Source organism: Coptis chinensis, chromosome 4, assembly GCF_015680905.1.
Source record: "Coptis chinensis isolate HL-2020 chromosome 4, ASM1568090v1, whole genome shotgun sequence".
Lineage (NCBI taxonomy): Eukaryota > Viridiplantae > Streptophyta > Magnoliopsida > Ranunculales > Ranunculaceae > Coptis > Coptis chinensis.
Window position 1 is genome coordinate 53,276,291 of NC_141459.1, and position 7,626 is coordinate 53,283,916.

At 38.6% G+C, this 7,626-nt stretch overlaps 1 pseudogene across 3 annotated transcripts; it reads right to left on the minus strand.

Moving 5' to 3' along the window:
* Nucleotides 1-671: 671 nt before the first annotated feature.
* On the minus strand, nt 672-7,371 carry LOC147503968 (scarecrow-like protein 21 pseudogene; annotated as a pseudogene). Of its 3 annotated transcripts, XR_015192888.1 has the most exons (3): nt 7,229-7,307; nt 3,456-3,506; nt 672-2,711 (listed from the first exon to the last, which is right to left on the minus strand). The product of XR_015192888.1 is annotated as a scarecrow-like protein 21 pseudogene, transcript variant X2 (transcript). The 3 variants fall into 3 exon arrangements; XR_015192886.1 differs by lacking the exon at nt 3,456-3,506 and having other exon boundaries at nt 7,229-7,371; XR_015192889.1 differs by lacking the exons at nt 3,456-3,506; nt 7,229-7,307 and adding an exon at nt 3,401-3,421.
* Between the last annotated feature and the right edge of the window lie 255 nt (nt 7,372-7,626).

Below are 7,626 nucleotides of genomic sequence, written 5' to 3' on the forward strand. Positions count from 1 at the left end.
GAGGGCAGCTAATTATTTAAGCAGAACAATCAGCTGAATTCACTGGGGCAACTGAGCTAACAAACAGGCATCCAATTTGTGTCTTTGGCTTAACGTGCTAGAAGCCTAGAAGTACGACGTCAGAACGAAATCAATGAATAACTGCCATAACTACCAAAATAATTTGTTGCCAAATAAAAGCATAACAATTATGGCACATAATACATAGGTTCTTCCGTTCCTGTTAAAAGGGTTGGGCTTCAAAGATGATACTCCCGATGTCAACCAAAACCAGCTCATTCTAACCCTTCTAACTAGTAGAATTATAGAAGAGTTGTAAAGTTGGGAATTTCTGGAGGCGTAAAATCAGACACACCATTCCAGAGAGAGAAAAATATGCGAGTGAGCTGATTTTTTGTGCATAATGAGTACGGCAGGCATCTTCATGAGAAATTGACTCAAAGCTTCTGAAGACATTGTTGATTGTATGTTTTACCCATCCTTGAGCCTTTCTGACAAAAGCCCAAAAACCCAGCATGAAAAACACTGTAATATCACTATGAAATTGAACGATCTATTTGCTGTATCCCTGTTGCCCTATATGGTCTCACCAGTACTTTTGCAGTTCACTATCATGATTTGTAACTAACACCAAAACTCTACGTTACACTGGATCTTGAATACAACGTCTCTTGGTAAAAAGATTACTTGAATATATATTACAATCTCAGTAACTAGTTTTTTTCCATGCTTATAAGTTAACAGCAAAAGCTAAATATAGATTACCCACATTTAACCCAGTTCTGTGCCTATCGGCACCACCAGACAAGTATCATTCAGTGGCAAACATTCATCTCCATGCACAAGAGGTAACCAGATCCCTGTTTTTCCAGCCAAGATAGAGAGCCTCATTCTTCTCTGCAAGTGTATAGTGCTCGCAGTAGTTCCCCAACAGACCCCTGATGGTTGAATTGACCACCGAACTTAAAGGGTATGGACTGAATCCAGCCATCATGAACCTTGACCTCCACTTTGTAAGAAGCTCGTGCCTCTCCACTCTCTCAGCTCCCTCACACGCTATAATATTAACGACGTCTCGAGCAAGGCAGTGCTGCTCAACATTTATCCGCTCTTTGTGCTCTCTTGGAAGCTTCACATCTATTGACTCAAACATGGACGTATAATAGTCGAGAGTCTCAAGGAACCTCAGGAAGAAAGGCGCTGTGTTAGTGTTTGATTCTTGCTCTACCAGGGTCACTACCTTGGGTGACAAGCTTTTGACCAATCTCAGCAGTCGATCCCGGTGATTTTCAGTGCTCACACTTTCATCAGGCATGTGGTGAAGCATGTAAGGAAAGTTTACAGCAATAGCCTCCCCAGATCGAATCCCCAGAGTTCTGAGGTCCACTGCACAACCAGACATGGCAGCAGCATGGAACTCAAAGGGCACCTTACAAGATTCAGCATGTTTTGCCAGCCTCTGTCCAACAATGTGAAGTCCTCCACCCCGAGCATAAGCAGATTGAGAATCATCAATACCTGTTACACGCACATAAGGAGCCCCACCAGGGCGAGCCCCAAGGGCGTGGATCAGAGATATCCATTGGCTTCCCTGTGCAATCTGGAAATCAATTATGTGGATTCTGTTTTCGCCCTTCACAGCTTCTGCAATGGCACCGTTGGCTGACATGTATCCAAACTTGAAGAATGGGCAAACCTCATAGAGGAGGTGCATGTAAGAGAGAAGTTCAGAACTAGTGGGCTCAGAACACTTCAGAGATTTGTAGATTGAGCTCCCAGAAGATGCCAACCTTGCAACAAGCCCTTCCAACAAGTAGGCACCCAACCTTTGGATTGGCTCTCCAGTGACTGACACCATCTTCCTCAATTCAGCTATATATCTGTGAGCCATTGTTAAATCACCATCAGATACAGATTTGGCACAATATACAAGTAACTGTGTCAAGTCCCCTCGGGGTATTATTTCCATCATTTGTCTACACTTGTCATGCTCTTCTGATGCATGGTTGGCTGCATCTTGTGCTATGCTATCACAGCAGTCCATATTATCAGAATCGGGGACCAAAATTGCGGTTTCCAGTTCTTTAAACTTGAGTAGTAAGTCACTTTGGTTGTCTGTTATGCATGACACACTTCTTGGCGATCCATAGGTGTTTTGAGGGGAATGGTATGGGTCTGCTGGGTATGACTGAGATTCTTGTTGTGATGACGGGCTGCCATTAGGTGAAAAACTAACGGTAGATGGGGAATTGTAGACATTATAACCACCACTTACTGAGGAAGACTCTAATGTGCAGTACTGCTGACATGAAGTCTGAATAGGAATATGGGTTCCGTGGCTGCTATCATCAGAGCTGTGGTCTAAAGTTTGAAAGTTCTGAGGGAAAGAAATGGATTCCACTTCTGGAATAGCTTGGTAGTATGAGCCGTGATCTGCACTTGAACTTCCATGATCCTGAGAAGCTTGCATTGAAGAATAACCTACAAACTGATTGAAGCCAATGACAGGATAGCTAGAGAAATATTCGTAGTCCTGTTGGGAAAACCCACTCCCAGATTCTAAATGAGAACTTATCTGTTGAAAACTCATAACTTATGGATTCCCTAGGTAGTTATTGTGCAGCATAGGGAGCCATAGCATCTTTCAGAAACTCTATCATCTTCTCTCCTGAGATAACTTCTGTATCAGCAAAATGATAGGCCAAGATAATCTGTAAAGAAGAAAAGAACCAAAAAAAAATTAGTGCTAATCTAGTGGTGATAAACGTTCAGACATTTAACAAAATGGCACTGATGAAATTACAGAAGTAGATACATATTTTGTAGAAAACAATATCAGGATTCCCCACAAATTGGACTGTCCTTTTGATACCATCAGAAAGATATGGCCTGACCAGTTTAGATGACAACTCAATTACAAGGTTCAGAAAAGTCTAGTTGCTAAAGAACTCTCTAAACAGCAAAGTATATAAGGGAAACAAATAAAGGTACAGTGCTGCTGAGGCTGAATGATAGAGCATATAAATTTTGGCGGTAGGGATATCATCACATGGGGCTCGGACTCCTACTCCTACTCCCACTCTAAAAAAGAACTATGTGAATGGTACATAACAGAAAAGAGGCAAAAAGTAACATGCATTTTCGGGAAAGTTAGTACATCATAGATATATGAATTTCAAAAGGTCATAGGATCTGATGCACAGATCTTTTTTTCATACAAACTTGTACTTGGGAAGCTCTGGAGAGACCTTCCAAATGAGACCACTATTAAAATATAAAATATGAGACAGAACAGGACATCCCAATCTGCTTTGTTAGGTCATCATGTGTGATGAACAATGGCAACATGTGCTGAAAGCACATAAGCAGGTCGAAGGCACAAGGTGTTGCGACGGCATACCAATACGTGTGCATAATCTAGATGTTGAGACCTTCACTTGGTTTTTCTTACTCACAGTAGTATTTGTGCATGTAGTTGCATCACACCATTCACACGTGACTCGTAACTGAAAATAATTAAATTTTAAGACCAATTAAACCAGTATCTTGAATATGATCTTGTCAGTAAAATATAATGTCTTTCTGTATGGAGTTTGATGGAAAACTTAGTAAATTGAAATAATCTGAGAACTACATCAACACTTCCGATATCAGAATGAAGCAAATTGCCTAATTTCCTAAACTAAAAAGCAAAAACGCAAATAACAGAAAACGATACACAGCCCATAGTTAGTTATAAACCACCACCACACTGGAACTGTCAAAGATACCAGCAAGACCACCATTCCCTCCACCCAGTCACCCTCTCCCCTCGTCTCTTAACAGTTGAAATACTTACCTCCACTAATCATATTCTACCCAGTTTTCTCCTCAAGCCCATGTAGACCAAATCCAATTTCACCGCATCCTTTTCGTTATTGGTTGCATAGCATACATAAGTTGATATTGGTTGCATAGTCAAACTTGTGTGTCAATGACCATTTAGTTGATCAGGCAAGAGTCATGAACCAATAAATGCTTCTAATTTAATTTATAATAGATGCCGAATTACAGATATACCCGGTACCTTTCTTAAAAACGGTCACTTTAGCCATAAGAAAAGAAAGTTATGTAACTTTTAAATGATATTCGGAAGTGACCATGGAAACGAGATGAACACTGGTTGAAAATCACATACAGCGCAAGGCGCACATTGTCAGGTATGCAACTAAAGATTTAAATGCACAGAGTTGACAAGGCATAAGAGTTACTGATCTCATTTAAAAATTGGTAAAACCTTTGGGTGATGATACCAGAGGTCTGGGGCTCGAACCCCGCCAGCATCAAAGGGATACTAATCTCATTTCAAAAACAGTCCTACAAACTCCTTGGGGGGGGGGATGGATATTGTAGAGTAATCTCATAATTTAATTAAATGTTATTACCATAATTAGATTCCTTAGCCTTTTTTATCTCATTTAAGTGCCTTCACTTTCTAAGGGAACCGATAATATAATGTTAGGCAAGGTATGAGAGGCACCGAGGGGTCCTCTAGAAAGGCGAGGCCATTCACCGAAAAACAAGCGCCTTGGAAGTGCCAAAGTGCGCCTATGCGTAGCCTTTGAGAGTGTTGACATATATGAGCCTCTAATATATTAATATTAATTGACCATTCACATAAGTTCGAGCTTATGGAGAAATTGGCAATTTAACATGGTATCAGAGCCACTGGTTTCTGAGAGGTCTCGGTTCAGCTCCTTCCAGGTACAGTCCTTCTACTTGTGTATTTCCAGCGTGTCCCGCTAAGGGGCAATGTTGACATATATAAACCTCTAATATATTAATAGAATTGACCCTTCATATAAGTTCGAGCTTATGGAGAAATTTGCAATTTAACATAGTATTAGAAAGCTGCTAGGCGCGAGCCAAGGAAACCTTAAGCGCAACTCGCTTGGGGAGAGCCTAGATGCTAGGCGAGCCTATAACTGTATTGGTCGTTAGCATATTATTTTCTTAAACACTCAACTAGTTGGTTAGTGGTAGCCGTAGGGATCTAAAGGGGGGAATGGGTATATAGGCATATTGGTGTACATCTTTGTTTTTGGATGACAACCTAAGGAGTGATTCTTCGAAGATGTGTTGTGCACCATGGAAACCACCCTCACAATAAAATAATACAGACAAATACTTTTAACTCGGCGGAAATGATAAGAGAAAAAAGAAAGGTCGGTGATATCTTGACTTTTGCCACTAACTTTTGACATTAAAAACTCTCAAAGGAAGTGATTTTGTGTGAGGATAATCTCTATGGTGGGGAGATTATCTTCAGTTCTTCACAAAAAGCCACAACTTACACACCCTGTAGCTTCATCGTTTAAAAACGAGATGTAAACCAATATGTAGACCTTGATGTCTATACGGTCATTCCCATGTAAAAATTAAATAAAAACAAGAGGGATTCATGAATGAAAGTGATTGCACATGCTTTGTACAAGAATTTGGATTAGATGCCGAAGAAGTTGTGTGTTGTCGACATTGTTTTAAAATGAAAAGGATTATTTCAAGAAAAAACAGAAACATGCTAATACAACAAAGATTAACAGGATTAACTTAAGGTCTGTGGTTGTAACATCATAGTCGAATCCAACACTCTATCAGGGAGAAATAGATTATATTTGATACCCAGATGATTATACAAAGGAAAAAATATACTCAGCTTCAAGTATTAAAATTCACTAGAAAATCAACCTAGTCAGCAACGAAAATGCTTTCAAGGAATGATAAAAGCTCTATGGAAAGAATGTCCAACATCTGTTGACCGCATAAATCAGACATGTGGTTGCATGCATTGGTAGTTTCAAGGGCAGGTTATAGTAAGAAGACAACAGCCTGCTCTAAACTGAAACATTAGATACAATATCACCATCTCTTGTAGTATTTCACCCCAAAAGACACAATAGGAGTCATGAACTTCCTAGCAAAGCATATATCTCATTGAAGTTCATAAATGGTGTACTAGTCTTTCTAATAGCCAACTGCTGGGAAGTTCTGAAAACCTCAATCTGAGATACAGCTAAGTGCCATGTTTCCTTCATATGAAAATGAATGCCTATCTGAAGTAAGTCACATTATCTAGGTCATTACATCCAGGCATGGTAATGCCATTCAACAGTCACATTTTCCCCCATGGATTTATCTATTATCCTCTCTAACCATAACCTACTTCTTGACTTCTTCACAACTAACATTTACGAATAATGTTAGTCAAACAAACGTCTCCAACTTTTACTTCTTGAAGTTGTCCCTTCTCTCCCTCTCATTCATACAAGGCATACCATTCCATAGGACAATTGCAGCAGAATATTGATTTTTAGCTTGAATAACCTGCCACGTTTTTCACGCATTTTGAAAGTCAACTACCTTTGATTCTCCAAGACTACCTATTTCTCCAAATGTTCTCCATTCTGATATTTTCACTCCAGCACTTGTTATCCTTTTGAAATAAAGATACATGCATCATACAATAACTTCTTTTTTTTAAAAAAAAACAAAAAACAAAATATATATATAGAAATTTTGGAATAAATTATATTTCCTTGTTAAAATTATTGCATGAGTATGTTCTCTAGTATATAAAATATCTCATATTAAAGAATTAACACTTATCACCGCCTAAAATCTGTCAAAAGCCATTATACTTGGAGTATATTGACTATACACAACTAACAAAACAGTAATTCACTCCATGAGATCCTCAAAACTTCGTACACGGAAATTCCAATCAAATCAACACCTCTACAAAATTTCTACATAATTTCCTTGAAGAGTTTCAACTTCAAACTAACAACACCTCTAAAAAACACCACTCTATCCATTTCCTCAATAGTCAACCCTTTCCAAAAAAATTTAGTAAAACAATAACGAACCTAAAAAAGTGAACCACAAACCTCCAAATTAAAGAAGTAATTCACCAAAACAAAAAACAAAGGTGATAAAACTTAAATTGAGAGATATATAAGTGTCCCCCCCTTAAAAAAAAGGACCCATATTTACAAAATTTCTAACCAACCCATGTCCAAAAATCTAGTATTATCCAAGAAAATAGATATTCACCAATCAATCAAAAGTATATATATATACCACCAAAGCTTTACTTTTTACAGCTATAAAACAAGCATGTTAAAAATGAACATATATAGAAATTTATATATATATATATATATAAGGTAAGGTGAGTTAGAAACATTACCCTTTTAAGGAGAGAGAGTGAGAGAGTTTTTGAGCTCCTTCGAGAAAAACAGAATTTAGTAATAAGTAACTTCAAGTCCACCCCTTTGTCTGGCGAGAATCTGCTTTTTAGGACACGAACTCAGTTGGATATAGCCTTTTAACTTTACCTGAAATTACGTTACGAGCCCTATTCCTATTCGTACAGTTTTTAACTTTTCTTACAACATTACATACAAGAAATTGTTCCGCAGTGGGCAATGTCCCGGTTCGGGCTAACCCGAGCCTAAACATTTAAAGCCCTTTAGATATTAAGGCTGGGTCAGCCCAATCTTAAAGTCAGCATAAAATCGAGTCGGGCCGGGTCACAAGTCTAAATCTCAAGCCCTGATCCTACCCGAAGCCCTATTTAAAGACTTT